General features: G+C 45.9%; 1 protein-coding gene and 1 non-coding gene across 3 annotated transcripts in view; one reads left to right on the top strand and one right to left on the bottom strand.

Moving 5' to 3' along the window:
- CREB5 (cAMP responsive element binding protein 5) overlaps nucleotides 1-18,556 on the bottom strand; it is a 404,059-nt gene that overhangs the window by 83,860 nt on the left and 301,643 nt on the right. The gene's annotated exons all lie outside the window — the stretch shown is intronic.
- On the top strand, nucleotides 17,360-17,497 carry LOC119925097. Its single transcript, XR_005449766.1, has one exon. It is a non-coding gene; the product is annotated as a small nucleolar RNA SNORA7 (small nucleolar RNA).

Genomic DNA, 18,556 nt, shown 5'->3' with positions numbered 1-18,556 from the left:
TGTAAAGCAGAATGCTCAAGGAGGTCACCTATTTGGTTGGCTCTCAGGAAGCATCCAGCTGGTCTCCCCCTGCTGTATATGGTTCTCCCTTCTGACAGTCCATCACCTTAAAAAGGGTCTGACCTGGCTTGGGTCCTTTCTGACTTCTTTAGCACTACACTGAATGGTCTTGCTTCCCCATAACCTTCTGCTGTCTTAAATACTTTCTCAATATAAAAGTCAGCTTTGGCTCTTTAGGTTGCCAAGGCTAACCAACTAAATCAGACCTTTAAAAGGAGTCTTGCTTGGGTGTTTTCCCCTCAACCTGATCTAGTGGAATATATGCCTAGATCAGGCTCTGACCGATCAATCAATCAGTCGTATTTATTGAGGGCTTCCTGTGTGTGCAGCACTGTACTGTGGATAGATATGTGATACGGGACTGAGGGTGGGGTGAATAACAGGTACAAATCCCAGTGCAAGAGTGCCGCAAAAGGGAGAGGGAGCAGAGGAAATGAAGGTTTGCTGGGGACAGGCCTCCTGGAGAAGATGAGATTTTAAATAAGCCTTTGAAGGTGGGGAGAGTGATGGTCCATCAGACATAAATGGGAAGGGAATTCTAGGCCAGAGGCAGGACATGGTTGAGAGGCTGGTGGCAAGACAGAAGAGATCTAGGTACAGACAGAAGAGATCTAGGTACGGGGAGGTTGGCATTTGAGGAGGGAAGTGAGCACACTCGGTTGTAGTAGGAAATCAGTGAGGTAAGGTAGGAGGAGGCAAGGGGCTGATATGGGGAGAAGGTTGTTTCTAACAGACCCTATGAAGAAACATTTAGTCCATGTACTACCTTTCCCTAAAATCTGGATCACCCTAGGGGTCAAGTTAAAAATTTAACTGGCTATTTACCTTAGCCATTATTTAGTGACATGCTACACACATTCGTATTCATTAATAGGCATGAAATGAATTAATTTGCTTGGGTGCAAAAAGATTCCTGATTTTGTTTGTGGGTGCATGTTGACTATGGGTATGTGAGTGTGTATGTATGCATGTATATATTGAATGTAGTTTCCCGAGATAACGGAAGCATATTCTGATTCCAACTTGCAGACCTTTCATTAAAATATTATCAAAATCACATCTCCTCTAAGAGACCTTCCATGATTAAACCCTATTTGCCCCTACTCCCTCTCCTTTCTGCATCACCTATGTACTTGGATCTGTTGTGTCTTTTAAGCATTTGATATTCACCTCACCCTCTCCCTGCTAGCACTTATGAACATAGCCACAATTTGTTTTAATGTCTGTCTCGCCGTCTAGACTGTTAACTCCTTATGGAAGGTGAACACGTCTACCAACTCTGCGGTATTGTACTCCCCAAGCACTTAATACAGTCCTCTGTACACAATAAGCACTCAATAAATACCACTGATAGATCGATCTCTCCATACATCCTCAAGCAAGGGAGCATAGGACCCCACACAGCTCTGATTCTCTCTGACGGGGTTAGGGAATAGATCATAAATAAGGTACTGAGGTTTTAATCAGTTGGTGCCACATGGGATCTCAACTGGGCAGGGGAAAGGGCAGAGGGTGTGGGGAGAGGGGTCTCCTATTTTCTATGGTTGCGTGGAGAAAGGAAGCAAACCCACCTGGTAATGGCACTCAGGGGAAGACTGTATACCCATCTGAACCATCACTCTTAGGCTGACAATAATAGTTACTATTGTTGGGCCATGGAGATCCAGGGATTCCTTCAGCAATGATCTCAGGAGATTGAAAGTATCATGTGTCATATGGGGCTCAGTGAGCCTCGATGGACAGCGAGGATTGGGCATAGAGCTTCATCTGGTTTTAGAGAAAAATAAAGAGGAATCTGGCTTGTTTTCAGTCCTAGGTTACTACAGCTATTTTATAAACCAACATTCAAATCTCTTAGCGGCATTAGCCTTCCTTCTGTTGTGTCTGAAGAAATGTACATGAACCAACAATGTTTTCTCCTGAGATTTCATTACTGAAAAGCCTCATTAGAAAAGACATTAAAATACTAATTACCTCATAAACTATTTAGTTGTGTACCCACTGGGAGAGTACTTACTAGTGCTCCAGCTCCTCAGAGATCCAGCTAATCAATTAATGTTCATTAGGACCAGAAAGGGTACACAGACTATGGCAAGCAGAATGGATGTCAGAAGCCAGTTAGAAAGAGACAGCTTGGTTTAATCGAGCCCTTTTGTGTAACACAACTTCTACAATTTAAGCTCCATCAGACTTTTCAGTGTGTTAGGCAATGTAACTCTTCCTGTCTCAAGATTTCAGCAGGTGTGATAGCTCCTTAATTGCATAATTTACTAAGGAAGCCAGATCTAATGGCCTCCTGAGTAAAAGTGGACAGGTAGAGACTGATGCCTTGTTAACATGTTTTCTTGTGGCACTGAAAGGGATGAGATAATAAATGAGAAGTATAGACAGGCCAATATGTTATGGAAATTTCTCTCCTCCCATGCAGATGGGGAATTTCTTTTTGCATCCCGATATTACTGGTGAAACTTTCACAAAATGTTTTTAAAGGCCTGGTATAAAATAACTGTGGTATCTCCTTAGAGACTAACTTCTAAGTGAAATCAAAGACCCCACAGCACATTTTTTAACATCAGATGCAAGGGGAGAGATGGCTTTCATTTTTCCTGGGGTATAGGGAAATATTTAGTCAAATTCACATCAAGGCACAGAGTGGAGGAAAGTGTACCTAAGACCCATGATGAGCTTCAGTTGAGCAGGATCTCACAGACTATCAGGCCCAGAGTCTTTTTGTATGTGTGTGGTTTTTTGGGGGGAAAACTGGCAAAGTGAGAAGAGGGATTCTACTACCATTTATTACTCTCAATTATTAGTTTATTAGTGAGGCGATATCTGCACAAGCCTACACTGAGGCACACAATTCCATCCCAGCCTCAGACTCTTTGGGCAATTCTATTGTTCTCTCCTGGTTTAACTAAAGTTCAGGTCAGATGAAGATTAGACCCCATGCTCCCAACCCTGCAGCTCCCATGGAAATGCATGGACAGCTGCCCAAATGACTTCAGGGGTCAGTTACCAGCACACATGGCTTGTGGTTTAAACTCATGGAAGACTTTGTACCCAAACACCACATGGATGCAGGGGTGGGGAGCAGAGGTGGAGTGCTAACTCTCTGGTGTTCGGAATGACGGCACTGAAGAGACTCATGCCTGGATGCCTGATATTGTAACCTACAGGTTTGGGGTAAATCTGAGAGTCTGAAACTGGGTTAACAGTTGCAGACCTAACCTATGAGTTCCAGAATCTAATTCAGCTCTGCTGCTGAGTTTTGGTTACGTGTATTGAGATGGACACCTCTGGGCCTCGATTTCTCCAAATGGAGATGATAGCATTTACTTTCCCTTGTAGAGAACAAAGGAGCCTATAAAAGGCTTGCAAATACGATGGTGGAGGGTGCAATGCAAATACGAAATGTGAATAGCTTTGAACTTCTCTGGAGCCTAAGGTCTTCTAGACTGTGAGCCCATTGTTGGGTAGGGACCATCTCTATACGTTGCCGACTTGTACTTCCCAAGTGCTCAGTACAGTGCTCTGCATACAGTAAGTGCTCAATAAATATGATTGAATGAATGAACTGATCATTCTCAGTGCTTACAGCAATGTCTGACACACATTAAGTGCTTAACAAATACCATTAAAAAAAAAGGTTCTGGATATAATGTCAGTGGTCAGTGTTCCTTAACTGTAGATCACAGCACATGCAGTCTGGAGGGATTATTTCTATAGCAGGTTAATGACAATTGATGTTGATAATAATAGTAAGTAATAATAACTAATAATAATACTTGTGAAGAACTTACTTTTTGCCCAGCATTGTACTAAGTGCTGGGGTAGATACACGATAATTAGGTTGAATACAGTCCCTGTCCCACACGGTGGTCACAGTCGAGATTACCAGAAAAATGTTTGGAAGTGCTTAATTTTACTAATGACAATGAAGAGTTCAAGTGTCCTCTTTTGAATATAAAGTAAGCATGTATAATCACTTCAATTTGCTCAACACTGACTAGGCCCAGACTTAAGTGTCTAATAGGTTGCTCCTATTTCTGCTTTCTCTGATTCTGTGCTGGAAGAAAAGACAATCACTTGTTCTGACAACAAGAAGTCACAACATATCCATCTGATGGGAGAACAGTGCATTGTTACAATTTGGGACGTTTATAAAAAGCATGAATGAGAGTAATAATTGATGTCTCCTCTAATTTTGACTTCTAGGATAATTATATTTGTACTTTTTAAATTGAAGTGTGTAAAGTTTCTAAATAATTAAAAAGTTCATATCTGTGAAACTACAGAAGGTTTAAAATATTCTTGGATGTAGAAGCTTTAAAACATTATTGGATTTAGAAGGAGTGAAAAAACCTAAAATGTAATTATTTGGGGTTAATTTGATCTTGGGTTTCCAGCAATGTTACAAATCATTTGAAATCTGCTCAGTTCGGTTTTAACTGACGCTAGAGACGGACAATACAAAAACAGACAGAATGTTACATGGAATCCCAAGGGCTTCCTCTTGTGACTAAATATCAACATTTTCATCATCATCAAAATAGTGATATTAATAATTTTGAATTGGGGTAGCAATAGCACAATTAAAAAAAAATAGTCCAAATGCCTTCAAATCAGTTATTTCATTGTTATCCTCACAACCTCCAGTCTGGAAAAGTAATTCAGAACACTGAATTGCAGCCCTGTCAGAGTATAAATAAAGCAAAAGAAAGGTCCATCAACCTACTTTCCTCTTGTTCTGACACCTGCATTAAGGAACATCACATCTGATAGTGACCGGCCACCAGTAGAGATTCAGAGATGAATTTTAAATAACTCTTTTTTTCCTGACTGTTCACGAGAATAATGATAATGATGATGATGATAATGTTGATGATGATGATAGATAGCATCTCCCCTTGAGAACAATGGACAAGCTTTGGTCCTGACACTTTGGTACAGGAGAACCTGCACTAAGGAAATGATTATGGTGTTAGTTCGCACACCGAGTTCCTGCTGGGGCACTTTCAAAACTGTAGCTGGATGTCATCATTTCATAATGTTTCTCCCTTTAATAGGGCGCCATCCCCACCCCCAACCTCCCCACCACTTGCTGTGCTCCAGTTTAATTTCAGGGGCAAACTCTATTTATTTTATTTTGTTAATATGTTCTGTTTTGTTGTCTGTCTCTTCCTTCTAGACTGTGAGCCCGCTGCTGGGTAGGGACCGTCTCTATATGTTTTCAACTTGTACTTCCCAAGCGCTTAGTACAGTGCTCTGCACACAGTAAGCACTCAATAAATATGACTGAATAAATGAATGAACACCTGGAGTTGATACGAACCAAAGAGGTTACCAAAGACCACCATGGCTCCTGAAATAGGCTGGAAATAGAATAGGATCAACTTTCAACTCCACACACAGAGGACCATTGGGAAGTAATGCTTCTGACAGAGGAAATGGAAAGGCAGTTGCCAAACAAAAGACAGTGCACTGCTGAGAGGACTAACCTGGCTAAAATGGAGGCAGTTGCCCCTTCATTGCCCAATAACTTTGCCCATTGTCCAAGGTCAATAACTTTGAACTTCTGTTCATTTTAAAATGATACAATAAGCTTCATTGGAGGAATCTAAACTTCTGGTCATTACACGCTCCATAGCACTCATGTCTGCTCAATTCATTTTGACAATTCTAGTTGAAAACATTTTTATGTTTATCTCCTCTGTTACAGCGTAAGCTTCTTGTGGGCAGGGAATGTTTCACTTGGTTATTCTGTGCTTCTCAAGGGCCTTCTACAGTACCACTTAGTACTACTACCACCACTAACTACAACTGACTGCTATCAATGCCATCCAAACTGTTACCACATTAATACTATCCCACCTAGATTACTGTATCAGTCTCCTTGTCTCAACCCACTCCGGTCCATACTTCACTGTGCTGCCCGGACCGTTTTTCTACAAAAACGTTCAGGACATGTCACCCCACTCCTCAAAAAACCCCAGTGGTTGCCCATCCACCTCCGCATCAAACAAAAACTCCTCACCATTGGCTTTAAAGCGTTCCACCACCTTACCTCCTCTTACCTCACCTCTCTTCTCTCCTTTTACAACCCAGCCTGCAGACTTCGCTCCTCTAGTGCTAACCTTCTTACTCAATCAATCAATCAATCAATCGTATTTATTGAGCGCTTACTATGTGCAGAGCACTGTACTAAGCGCTTGGGAAGTACAAATTGGCATCACATAGAGACAGTCCCTACCCAACAGTGGGCTCACAGTCTAAAAGGGGGAGACAGAGAACAGAACCAAACATACCAATAAAATAAAATAAGTAGGATAGAAATGTACAAGTAAAATAAATAAATAAATAAATAAATAAATAGAGTAATAAATATGTACAACCATATATACATATATACAGGTGCTGTGGGGAAGGGAAGGAGGTAAGACGGGGGGATGGAGAGGGGGACGAGGGGGAGAGGAAAGAAGGGGCTCAGTCTGGGAAGGCCTCCTGGAGGAGGTGAGCTCTCAGCAGGGCCTTGAAGGGAGGAAGAGAGCTAGCTTGGCGGATGGGCAGAGGGAGGGCATTCCAGGCCCGGGGGATGACGTGGGCCGGGGGTCGATGGCGGGACAGGCGAGAGTGAGGTACAGTGAGGAGATTAGTGGTGGAGGAGCGGAGGGTGCGGGCTGGGCAGTAGGAGAGAAGGGAGGTGAGGTAGGAGGGGGCGAGGTGATGGAGAGCCTTGAAGCCCAGGGTGAGGAGTTTCTGCCTGATGCGCAGATTGATCGGTAGCCATTGGAGGTTTTTGAGGAGGGGAGTAATATGTCCAGAGCGTTTCTGGACAAAGATAATCCGGGCAGCAGCATGAAGTATGGATTGAAGTGGAGAGAGACACGAGGATGGGAGATCAGAGAGAAGGCTGGTGCAGTAGTCCAGACGGGATAGGATGAGAGCTTGAATGAGCAGGGTAGCGGTTTGGATGGAGAGGAAAGGGCGGATCTTGGCAATGTTGCGGAGCTGAGACCGGCAGGTTTTGGTGACGGCTTGGATGTGAGGGGTGAATGAGAGAGCAGAGTCGAGGATGACACCAAGGTTGTGGGCTTGTGAGACGGGAAGGATGGTAGTGCCGTCAACAGAGATGGGAAAGTCAGGGAGAGGACAAGGTTTGGGAGAGAAGACAAGGAGCTCAGTCTTTGACATGTTGAGCTTTAGGTGGCGGGCGGACATCCAGATGGAGATGTCCTGAAGGCAGGAGGAGATGCGAGCCTGGAGGGAGGGGGAGAGAGCAGGGGCAGAGATGTAGATCTGGGTGTCATCAGCGTAGAGATGATAGTTGAAGCCGTGGGAGCGAATGAGGTCACCAAGGGAGTGAGTGTAGATTGAGAACAGAAGGGGACCAAGCACTGAACCTTGGGGAACCCCCACCGTAAGAGGATGGGAGGGGGAGCAGGAGCCTGCAAAAGAGACTGAGAAAGAACGACCGGAGAGATAAGAGGAGAACCAGGAGAGGACGGAGTCTGTGAAGCCAAGGTCAGATAACGTGTGGAGGAGAAGGGGGTGGTCCACAGTGTCAAAGGCAGCTGAGAGGTCGAGGAGGATTAGGACAGAGTATGAGCCGTTGGATTTGGCAAGCAGGAGGTCATTGGTGACCTTTGAGAGCGCAGTTTCCGTGGAATGAAGGGGACGGAAGCCAGACTGGAGGGGGTCGAGGAGAGAGTTGTTGTTGAGGAATTCTAGGCAGCGCGTGTAGACAACTCGTTCAAGGAGTTTGGAAAGGAATGGTAGGAGGGATATGGGACGATAACTAGAAGGTGAGGTGGGGTCAAGAGAGGGTTTTTTTAGGATGGGAGAGACACGGGCATGTTTGAAGGCAGAGGGGAAGGAACCAGTGGAGAGTGAGCGGTTGAAGATGGAAGTTAAGGAGGGGAGAAGGGATGGAGTGAGAGATTTCATAAGATGAGAGGGAATGGGGTCAGAAGCACAGGTGGCCGGAGTAGCACTTGAGAGGAGGGAGGAGAGTTCCTCTGAGGATACCGCTGGGAAGGATGGGAGAGTAGCAGAGAGTGTTGAGAGCCGGGGGGTTGGAGAAAGGGGGGAAGAGACTTTGGGGAGGTCGGACCTGATGGATTTAATTTTGTTAATGAAGTAGGAGGCCAGATCGTTGCGGGTGAGGGAAGGAGGAGGGGGAGGAACCGGGGGCCTGAGAAGGGAGTTGAATGTACGGAAGAGCTGGCGGGGGTGATGGGCATGGGTGTCAATAAGGGAGGAGAAATAGTTTTGTCTGGCAGAAGAGAGGGCTGAGTTAAGGCAGGAAAGGATAAACTTGAAGTGAACGAGGTTGGCATGGTGTTTAGACTTTCGCCAGCAGCGTTCGGCAGCTCGAGCATAAGAGCGAAGGAGGCGGACAGTGGCAGTGATCCAGGGCTGTGGGTTAGTGGTGCGAGAGCGGCGAAGGGAAAGGGGAGCGAGCGAGTCTGGCTGAGTAGAAAGGGTAGAGTTGAGAGCAGTAATCTGATCATCAAGACTGGGTAGAGAGGAGAGGGCGGCGAGGTGGGGTGTGAGGCGCTCCGAAAGATGGGTGGGGTCCAGAGAGCAGAGATCTCTGTGAGGGAGTAATACGGATTTACGGGGGAAAGGTGTGTGAGTGAGGAGGCAGGTGAGAAGATTATGATCAGAGAGAGGGATCACAGAGTTGGTGAGGGTGGACACAGTGCAGCGGTAGGAGATGATGAGGTCGAGGGTATGACCAAGTTGGTGAGTGGGTGAGGTGGGGTGGAGGAAGAGGTTGGCAGCGTCAAGGAGAGATAGAAGGCGGGCGGCAGAGGAGTCGTTAGGGATATCCATGTGGATATTGAAGTCTCCGAGGATCAGAGTGGGCATGGAGAAGGAGAGAAGGAATGTGAGGAAGGGGTCAAAGTCGTTAAAGAAGTTGGAAGTGGGGCCCGGAGGGCGGTAGATGACGGCTACAAGAATCTGGAGGGGGTGGTAGAGGCGAATAATGTGGGCTTCAAAGGAAGGGAAGGAAAGGGAAGGGGGAGGAGGGATAGTGCGAAAGCGACATTGGGGGGCGAGAAGGAAACCGGCACCTCCTCCTTTTCCGGTGAGTCTGGGGGAGTGGGAGAAGAAGAGGCCTGCACTGCAGAGAGCAGCAGAAGAGACCGTGTCGTCCGGCGACAGCCATGTTTCAGTTAGGGCGAGGAGGAGTAGAGAACTGGAAAGGAAAAGGTCCAGGATGAAAGGGATCTTACTTAAAACGGAGCGGGGGTTCCAGAGGCCACACTTGGCATCAGCTGTCGAGGGAGGGGAGGGAGGGGGAAGGGTGCGAGGGGTGGGGAGGGTTTGGATTGGGATGAGTTGGCGGGGGCCTGGGCGGGGAGAGTGGGAAGGGGGGTGGCGATGGGAAAGGAGAACTGGGATGGGGTGGGGGCGGGGAGAAGGGGAGGAGGGGGGCCGGGAGGGAGAAGCGGAGGACCTGCGCTGGTACAGAGGAATCCTTGGTAGGGGTTGAGGGGGAGTGGTCTTGGTGGGTGAGAGGGAGGGAAACAGCTGGGTGGGAGAGGGGAAGGGGAAGGTGAGGAATGGGAATGGCAGTTGGGATCAAGGGAACTGAAAGTTCATGGTGAGGTCAGCAGGGCGAGTGACAGTAGGGGGGGGGGGGGTTAACAATTGAGATGCAGAAGCAATAAAACCTTCTTACTGTGCCTTGATCTTGCCTATCTCAATGCCAACCCCTGGCCCACAACCTGTTTCTGGCCTGGAATGCCCTCCAACCTCAAATCTGACAATTACTCTCCCCCTCCCCCCCCCCCCCCCGCCCCTTCAAAGCCTTATTGAAGACACATCTTCCAAGAAGCATTCCTCATCTCCCACCCCCTTTTGACTCACCCAGACTTGCTCCCTTTGCTTTTCCCCCCTCCCAGCCCCACAACACTTATGTACATATCTGTAATTTATTTGTATTGATAACTGTCTCCTCTCCTCTAGACTGTGAGCTCGCTGTGGGCAGGGATTGTATCTGTTTATTGTTGTGTTGTACCCTCTCAAGCGCTTAGTACAGTGCTCAGCACGCAGTAAGCGCTCAATAAATATGATTGAATTGAATGAATGATGAACGAACTGACCTTTGGAAGCCACCAATAAGGCTTGAGAAAAAAAATCCCCTCGGTACCTAATACAGATCAATCAGCAAAATCTTCAACACCTCCCTCCCCCAACACACACATACACACACATATCCGCCCCGCCCCCCCCCACCCACCAGCTCCTTATTTAGTTATCCAATGCAAACAAGTTTGGATCTAGGTTCCGCCAGACTAATCCTGGCTAACACCATTTAGAAGACAGAGAATTCAGTGTGAATTGGCAAGCAGAATAAATTGCCTATTGTTACTGTTAATGGTAGTCATCATCGTTAAGTAGATGTTAATGAGCGAGTTTGGGGTCATGCCCACTGCTTTTCAGTTAATTTCCAAACCCTGATACTAACAGCACTTCATGGAAAGCGAATGGTTCCTTACAATGAATAGGGAAATAGACAAAGGGCACACAGAGGTGGATGGACAGGTAATCAGGCAGATGGACTGTTTCTCTAGATGCAAAAAAAAAAAAAGGACAATAAAATCCTTTGGAACAAATTGTCTGGGAACTAGCAGATATGTGACAAACAGCCTTTGTTTAAGAAATACATATTGCACTTCAGCTTATCTCTTCTTAGCATCTCCTTCTCTGCCTCCTGTTTAACTGGAGCTTAGTAAACTCTCAGCTTTATACACCACTAGTCATTAAGCCCTGGCTTTGCTCTTGAAGAGAATTCCCAAGAGATAATGTTCACTGTATGATGAAGTGAGATAAACATGTTTGTTGTAGCAATCCAAAGGTTCTCACACACCCTGAACCAGCCTATAGAACAGCTGGGCACATTCATCAGATCAGAGCATAATCGGGTCTTCACACTCTGTTATCACTGGTATTGCAGTTCTAAATACTATGCTGGCAGTCAGAACAAAGATCCTTCTTAACCTTACATGGGTGAAGCAGGAAATCCCTTTAGTGGAAGCAGAGTTTCGTTCTACCTTCCCGACTATAGTATTCATTCAGAACGAAAGGTAGTGTTCGAGGAACTGTCTCTTTGAACCCAGAATGATGCTATTTTGAAAAAAAAAAGAAAAATAAAACGTTGGCAAGACGTTGTTAATGTCTTACTTAGGGATATAGTAGTGTTCTGTTAGAAGCCAGACATATTAAAAATATTTATGTAATTTAAAATAATTTGTCCAGGTCTAGTGAAGTCTATTTTTGGCTTTAAACTTTTGTTCATATTTAAAAAATTTGGTAGCTCTCATTGGGTTCCTTGTGACATTTTGGCACTTTGGGATAGTTATGAGACATTCCGAGTTATTAACTTTTCATATTAGAGTGAGGTCTATCAAACGTTGTTAGAAAAATATTTCTTTGAATCTCAAAAAGCAGTTGGCCATGAGCTGCTCATTCCAGGAGGGCAATTAGAAGGTTGAGCTGTATTCTCTGAGACTACAAGTAATTGGGTAGAATCTCCCACAATAATTTTATCATTAATTTTACAAATTCAACTTCAATCAATTTTTTTAAAATGAATTAGTCATTTCAAATCGACTGACCAATGATAATTGGTTTTTATGCTTCTTGTTAAGCACTTATTATGTGCCAGGCACTGTACTAACCATTGAGGTAGATTCAAGGTAATCAGGTTGGACACAATCCCTGTTTTATGGGGCTCTCAGTCTAAATCAGAGGGAGGAAGACTTAACCCCCATTTTAGAGCTGAGGTGACTGAGGTTCAGAGAAGTTATATGACTTGCCAGGTTCACACTGCAGACAAGTGGCAGGCTCATGTCTCCTCCTGCCTCCAAGACATCTCCATCTGGATCATCATCATTATCAATCGTATTTATTGAGCACTTACTATGTGCAGAGCACTGTACTAAGCGCTTGGGAAGTACAAATTGGCAACATATAGAGACAGTCCCTACTCAACAGTGGGCTCACAGTCTAAAAGGGGGAGACAGAGAACAAAACCAAACACACTAACAAAATAAAATAAATAGAATAGATATGTACAAGTAAAATAAATAAATAGAGTAATAAATATGTACAAACATATATACAGGTGCTGTGGGGAAGGGAACGAGGTAAGATGGGGGGATGGAGAGGGGGACGAGGGGGAGAGGAAGGAAGGGGCTCAGTCTGGGAAGGCCTCCTGGAGGAGGTGAGCTCTCAGTAGGGCCTTGAAGGGAGGAAGAGAGCTAGCTTGGCGGATGGGCAGAGGGAGGGCATTCCAGGCCCGGGGGATGACGTGGGCCGGGGGTCGATGGCGGGACAGGCGAGAACGAGGTACGGTGAGGAGATTAGTGGCGGAGGAGCGGAGGGTGCGGGCTGGGCTGTAGAAGGAGAGAAGGGAGGTGAGGTAGGAGGGGGCGAGGTGACGGAGAGCCTTGAAGCCCAGGGTGAGGAGTTTCTGCATGTCTGCATCTGCATCTGGATGTCTGCCCGCCATCTAAAACTCAATATGTCCAAGACTGAACTCATCTTCCCTCCCAAACCCTGCCCTATCCCTGACTTTCCCATCACTGTTGACAGCACTACCATCCTTCCTGTCTCACAAGCCCACAACCTTGGTGTCATCCTAGACTCTGCTCTCTCGTTCACCCCTCACATCCAACCCGTCCCCAAAAACTGCCGCTCTCACCTCCGCAACATCTCCAAGATCCACCCTTTCCTTGCCATCCAAACCGCTACCTTGCTGGTTCAATCTCTCATTCTATCCTATCCTATCCTAATTCTCCTCGACCTCTCAGCTGCCTTCGACACTGTGGACCACCCCCTTCTCCTCAACACACTATCCAACCTTGGCTTCACAGACTCCGTCCTCTCCTGGTTCTCCTCTTCTCTCTCCGGTCGTTCATTCTCAGTCTCTTTTTCAGGCTCCTCCTCCCCCTCCCATCCCCTTACTGTAGGGGTTCCTCAAGGGTCAGTTCTTGGTCCCCTTCTGTTCTCGATCTACACTCCCTCCCTTGGTGACCTCATTCGCTCCCACGGCTTCAACTATCATCTCTACGCTGATGACATCCAAATCTACATCTCTGCCCTGCTCTCTCTCCCTCCCTCCAGGCTCACATCTCCTTCTGCCTTCAGGACATCTCCATCTGGATGTCTGCCCGCCATGTAAAACTGAATATGTCCAAGACTGAACTCCTTATCTTCCCTCCCAAACCCTGCCCTCTCCCTGACTTTCCCATCACTGTAGACGGCACTACCATCCTTCCCGACTCACAAGTCCGCAACCTTGGTGTCAACCTCAACTCCGCTCTCTCGTTCACGCCTCACATCCAATCTGTCACCAAAACCTGCCAGTCTCACCTCCACAACATCATCAAGATCCGCTCTTTCGTCTTCATCCAAACCGCTACCTTGCTGATTCAATCTCTCATCCTATCCCAACTGGATTACTGCATCAGCCTCCTCTCTGATCTCCCATCCTCCTGTCTCTCCCCACTTCAGTCTACACTTCACTCTGCTGCCAGGATTATCTTTGTGCAGAAACACTCTGAGCATGTTACTCCCCTCCTCAAAAATCTCCATTGGCTGCCTGTCCACCTATGAATCAAGCAAAAACTCCTCACTCTCAGCTTCAAGGCTCTCCATCACCTCACCCCCTCCTACCTCACCTCCCTTCTCTCCTTCGACAGCCCAGCCCGCACCTTCCGCTCCTCTGCCGCTAATCTCCTCACCATGCCTCGTTCTCACCTGTCCCGCCATCGACCCCCAGCCCACGTCATTCCTCTGGCCTGGAATGCCCTCCCTCCCCACATCCGCCAAGCTAGCTCTCTTCCTCCCTTCAAGGCCCTACTGAGAGCTCACCTCCTCTAGGAGGCCTTCCCAGACTGAGCCCTCTCCTTCCTCTCCCCCTCCCCCCCTCCATCCCCCCACCTTACCTCCTTCCCTTCCCCACAGCACCTGTATATATGTATATATGTTTGTACATATTTATTACTCTATTTATTTTACTTGTACACATTTATTCTATTCATTTTATTCTGTTAATATGTTTTGTTTTGTTCTCTGTCTCCCCCTTCTAGACTGTGAGCCCACTGTTGCGTAGGGACCGTCTCTATATGTTGCCAACTTGTACTTCCCAAGCGCTTAGTACAGTGCTCTGCACACAGTAAGCGCTCAATAAATATGATTGAATGAATGAATGAATCCCGACTGGATTATTGCATCAGCCTCCTCTCTGATCTCCCACTCTCCTGTCTCTCCCCACTTCAATCTGTACTTCACGCTGCTGCCCGATCTTTGTGCAGAAACGCTCTGGGCATGTTACTCCCCTCCTCAACAATCTCCAGTGGCTACCAATCAACCTATGCATCAGGCAAAAACTCCTCACTCTCGGCTTCCAGGGTCTCCATAACCTCGCCCCCTCCTACCTCACCTCCCTTCTTTCCTTCTACAGCCCAGCCCACACCCTCCACTCCTCTGCCGCTACCTCCTCACTGTGCCTCGTCCTCACCTGTCTCGCCGTCGACCCCCGGCCCACGTCCTCCCCCTGGACTGGAATGCCCTCCCTCTGCACATCCACCAAGGTAGCTCTCTTCCTCCCTTCAAAGCCCTATTGAGAGCTCACCTCCTCCAGGAGGCCTTCCCAGACTGAGCCCCCTTCTTTCTCTCCCCCTCCTTCCCTTCCCCATTCCCCTGCCCTACCTCCTTCCCCTCCCCACAGCACCTGTATATATGTTTGTACAGATTTATTACTCTATTTTACTTGTACATATTTACTATTCTATTTATTTTATTTTGTTAATATGTTCTGTATTGTTGTCTGTCTCCCCCTTTTAAACTGTGAGCCCGCTGTTGGGTAGGGACTGTCTCTATATGTTGCCAACTTGTACTTCCCAAGAGCTTAGTACAGTGCTCTGCACACAGTAAGCACTCAATAAATACGATTGAATGAATGAATGAATGAATGACTTTGGGCAAGTCACTCAACTTCTCTGTGCCTCAGTTACCTCATCTGTAAAATGGGATTATGACTGTGAGCCCCACGTGGGACAACCTGATCACCTTGTAACCTCCCTAGCACTTAGAACAGTGCTTTGCACATAGTAAGTGCTTAATAAATGTCATTATTATTATTATTATCATCTGGGATTAGAACCCAGCTACTTTGACAGATATCTCAATTATCATTATTACTATTATCTCTTATGTAAACTTTCATGCCTGAGGTGGAGATGGGGACTCCTTGACACAGGACATACTGATTCTGTAACTGAAAAGCTGCAAACTCTTGTAAAGTAGGAATATGGTGGAAAGCAAGGGTCACCTGTCATTTTCTCACGCTATTCTTGCCGGCTATTTTAAACCATACCAAAACGTTATCCTCATTTTCATAAATGAGGAAACAGATTCAGCATGACTAAATGACAAGTCCATGATTGCCCAGTGAGCTATGCATAGAATTCAAAGTTGTCGACTCCCCAGTCTGCTCTTAGGGTCCTGGGCTTCACTTCCTTTTGGAGAATAATCCCTTAGGGTAAGCAGCATGGCCTAGTGGAAAGAACCATGGGCCTGGACGTCAGAGGACAGGCACGGTTTAAGACCTATATCATTCTGGAACTTGTATGGATATTCCGGAATATTAGACGACTTCCACCCAACATTTCCCATCTTCCCCTATTCTCTATGCTCACAAGGAAGGGGGAGTAGTACATATAGCGGATCAATCAAACAATGGTATTTATTGAACTCCTACTATGCACAGAACTCTGTACTAAGCTCTTGGGAGAGGACAACAGATCCTGTCCTGACCACATTCCAGTTCAAATGTGGCAGTACAAGCAATCCAAGTGAGCAAAGATAGCTGGGAGCTGGTGGAGTGGGTTAATAACTTTAATCATTTGTAATTTTCTCTAAAATTACTCAAAATGGCCTAAAAATTCTTGGGCTCTTCCGGACAAGTGGAGATGTGTGGTCAGCCTGTAAACACTTTTGTAGTAACTGGATCAGCTCTTTTGTACCTGAACTGCACACAAATGGACGCTGGTTCACAGCAGAGGGAGATGAGAAGAGCTGAAAGGAGGAGAGGAACCATCTGGCCATGGGTCAGGAGCTGGAGATTTTGGGGACTGAAGCCAGGACAGGCAGGGAGAACTGCAGGTATGAATTGGGGGTGGAGATGAGGACTGTGTACAGTGGTGGTGATGAATGGAGTTGGGGAGAACAAAATTTGGGATGTAAAGGCCTGGCAGCCAGATGGAGCAGAGATGTGAACTTAGATGGATGAAGAGGATTACTGGAAGAACATGGGCTTGGGAGCCAGAGGTCATGGGTTTGAATCTCGGCTCCGCTACTTGTCAGCTGTGGGACTTTCGGCAAGTCACTTAAGTTCTCTGTGCCTCAGTTACCTCATCTGTAAAATGGGGATTAAGACTGTGAGCCCCACGTGGGACAACCTGATTACCTTGTATCCCCCCAGTGCTTAGAACAGTGCCTGGTACATAGTTAGCACTTAATACTATTATTATTATTATTATTATTATTATTATTATTATTATTATTATTATTATTATTGTTATGAGCACGGCTGGGCCAGGGATGGTGGGGCATAGGTTCATGGCATCCTGGAGAGGCAAAGATTCAGATGAAGGAAAGTTTGGGGGTTGAAGTGGGGCAGAGAGAGCACAGACTGGGACAGGAGACACGATGGAGGAAACAGTGAGGAACCAAAGACAAGTGAGGCAGATGAGGGAAGGAAAAGGAGGAGGAGGAAGACAAGAAGGAGAACCGAAAGATAAGAGAAGAACAGAAAAACAAGAATAGAAAAATGATAAGGGAGAAATACAGAACAGGAGAGACTATAATACTGAAATAGCAACCCCGATGAGGTTAATCAACTAGTCGTTGGGACAACTGTAACTTTAAGAAATATTTATCAATTACATTAAAAAGAAATGGGACTAGGTCTTGCCTCAGGGTTGGCTGGAAAGACACTTGCCTTGGGACATTCCAGGGGACAGTGTAGTAACCTTCTACCATCCCCACGGCTCACCATGGGCCCATTTACTTCCCTCTCTCTGGGGCTGTGCTACCAGCAGGGGGTCTACGGATTTTGGCGGGAAAGGCAGAAATGGGGAAGCTGCTCTGGCCATCAGTCAACCAATCAATTAATGGTATTTATTGAGCATTTACTTCGGGCAGAACACTGGACTAAGCGCTCAGGCTCATTGTGGCCAAGGAATGTGTCTGTTAATTGTTGTATTGTACTCTCCCAAGCCACCTCTCAGGGTCGCACCTGGAGAGTTTCCAGTACTCTACTAGTCTCGACTATGGGAAGGAGAGTCAAGCAGAGGCATATCCATTCCATTCCTAGTTTCGGCAGTGGCTAGAAAGTGGAAGGTAATCTGCTGCAAGTCAAAACTCACCTGTACTGGGCAGCAGCGGCACGGGAGAAAGTCAAGGGTGGAGACTCAGGTTTACTGTGTGGAAGGAGGCAATAGTAAACTGCTTCCATATTTTTACCAAGAAAACCATTTATGCACAACCAGAACGATTGCAGATGGAGGTGGGGTGTTCTGCGAGAGATGTGTCTTGGCGTTGCTGTGGGTCGGACATGACTCGACAGCATAAGACAACAACAACTCTCCCAAGTGCTTAGTACAGTGCTCTGCACACAGTAGGTGCTCAATAAATATGAGTGAATGAATGAATGAGAGTACAATACAGTTGGTACACATGATCCCTGCCCTATAAGAGCTTACAGTATAATGGAGGAAAAGGAGGACAGAAAAACTAGGAGCAGAAAGTGGGATCACTGTGGTAAAAGTGACTTAATACTAGTCCTGGATGAGAGGCCAGTTTTTCCACACAAGAACATTTATCACTGCTATAAATGTCAATGGAAATTACATTCAAAATCTATATTAACTCTGCTATTACCTTGTTCCAACTAACTTGTTTTCATAGTCTCTGAGATGTTTTGGTAAATGATATACCTTGCAGGATAAGAAAAGATCTGATAGTTAAAAATAGAAAACATTCAAGATTAGGTTTTCAAAGATTTCACTGTGGTTATTTTGGGGGATCATAAATGACTTAAAAATCTGATTTCTTACCTGATAACCTGATTTTTACTACTTTATACGGAATAAAATTTAGCTATTTCACTCCATGGTTTTTCCTAGATATTGTTTAGATCCTTGAGGTCAAGGATCATGTCTACTAACTCTATTTCAGTTGCGCAAGCACTCATAATACAGTGCTTTCCACACACAGTAAAGTTCATAAAATACCACCAATTGATTAATTGAGAATTCCCTTCAAGGCTTTTGTCCCTCCCACCCCCCCAAAAAAAATCTGATGATGATGATGATAATAATGGTATTTCTTAAGCCCTTACTATGTGCTAAGCACTGTGCTAAGAACTGAGGAAGATACAAGATAATCAAATTGAACACAGTCCTTGTCCCTCATA

Source organism: Tachyglossus aculeatus, chromosome 2 (genome assembly GCF_015852505.1).
Source record: "Tachyglossus aculeatus isolate mTacAcu1 chromosome 2, mTacAcu1.pri, whole genome shotgun sequence".
In the NCBI taxonomy this organism is placed as follows: domain Eukaryota; kingdom Metazoa; phylum Chordata; class Mammalia; order Monotremata; family Tachyglossidae; genus Tachyglossus; species Tachyglossus aculeatus.
The sequence above is the reverse complement of the archived record's forward strand: the minus strand, read 5'-3'. Positions and strand labels throughout refer to the sequence as shown.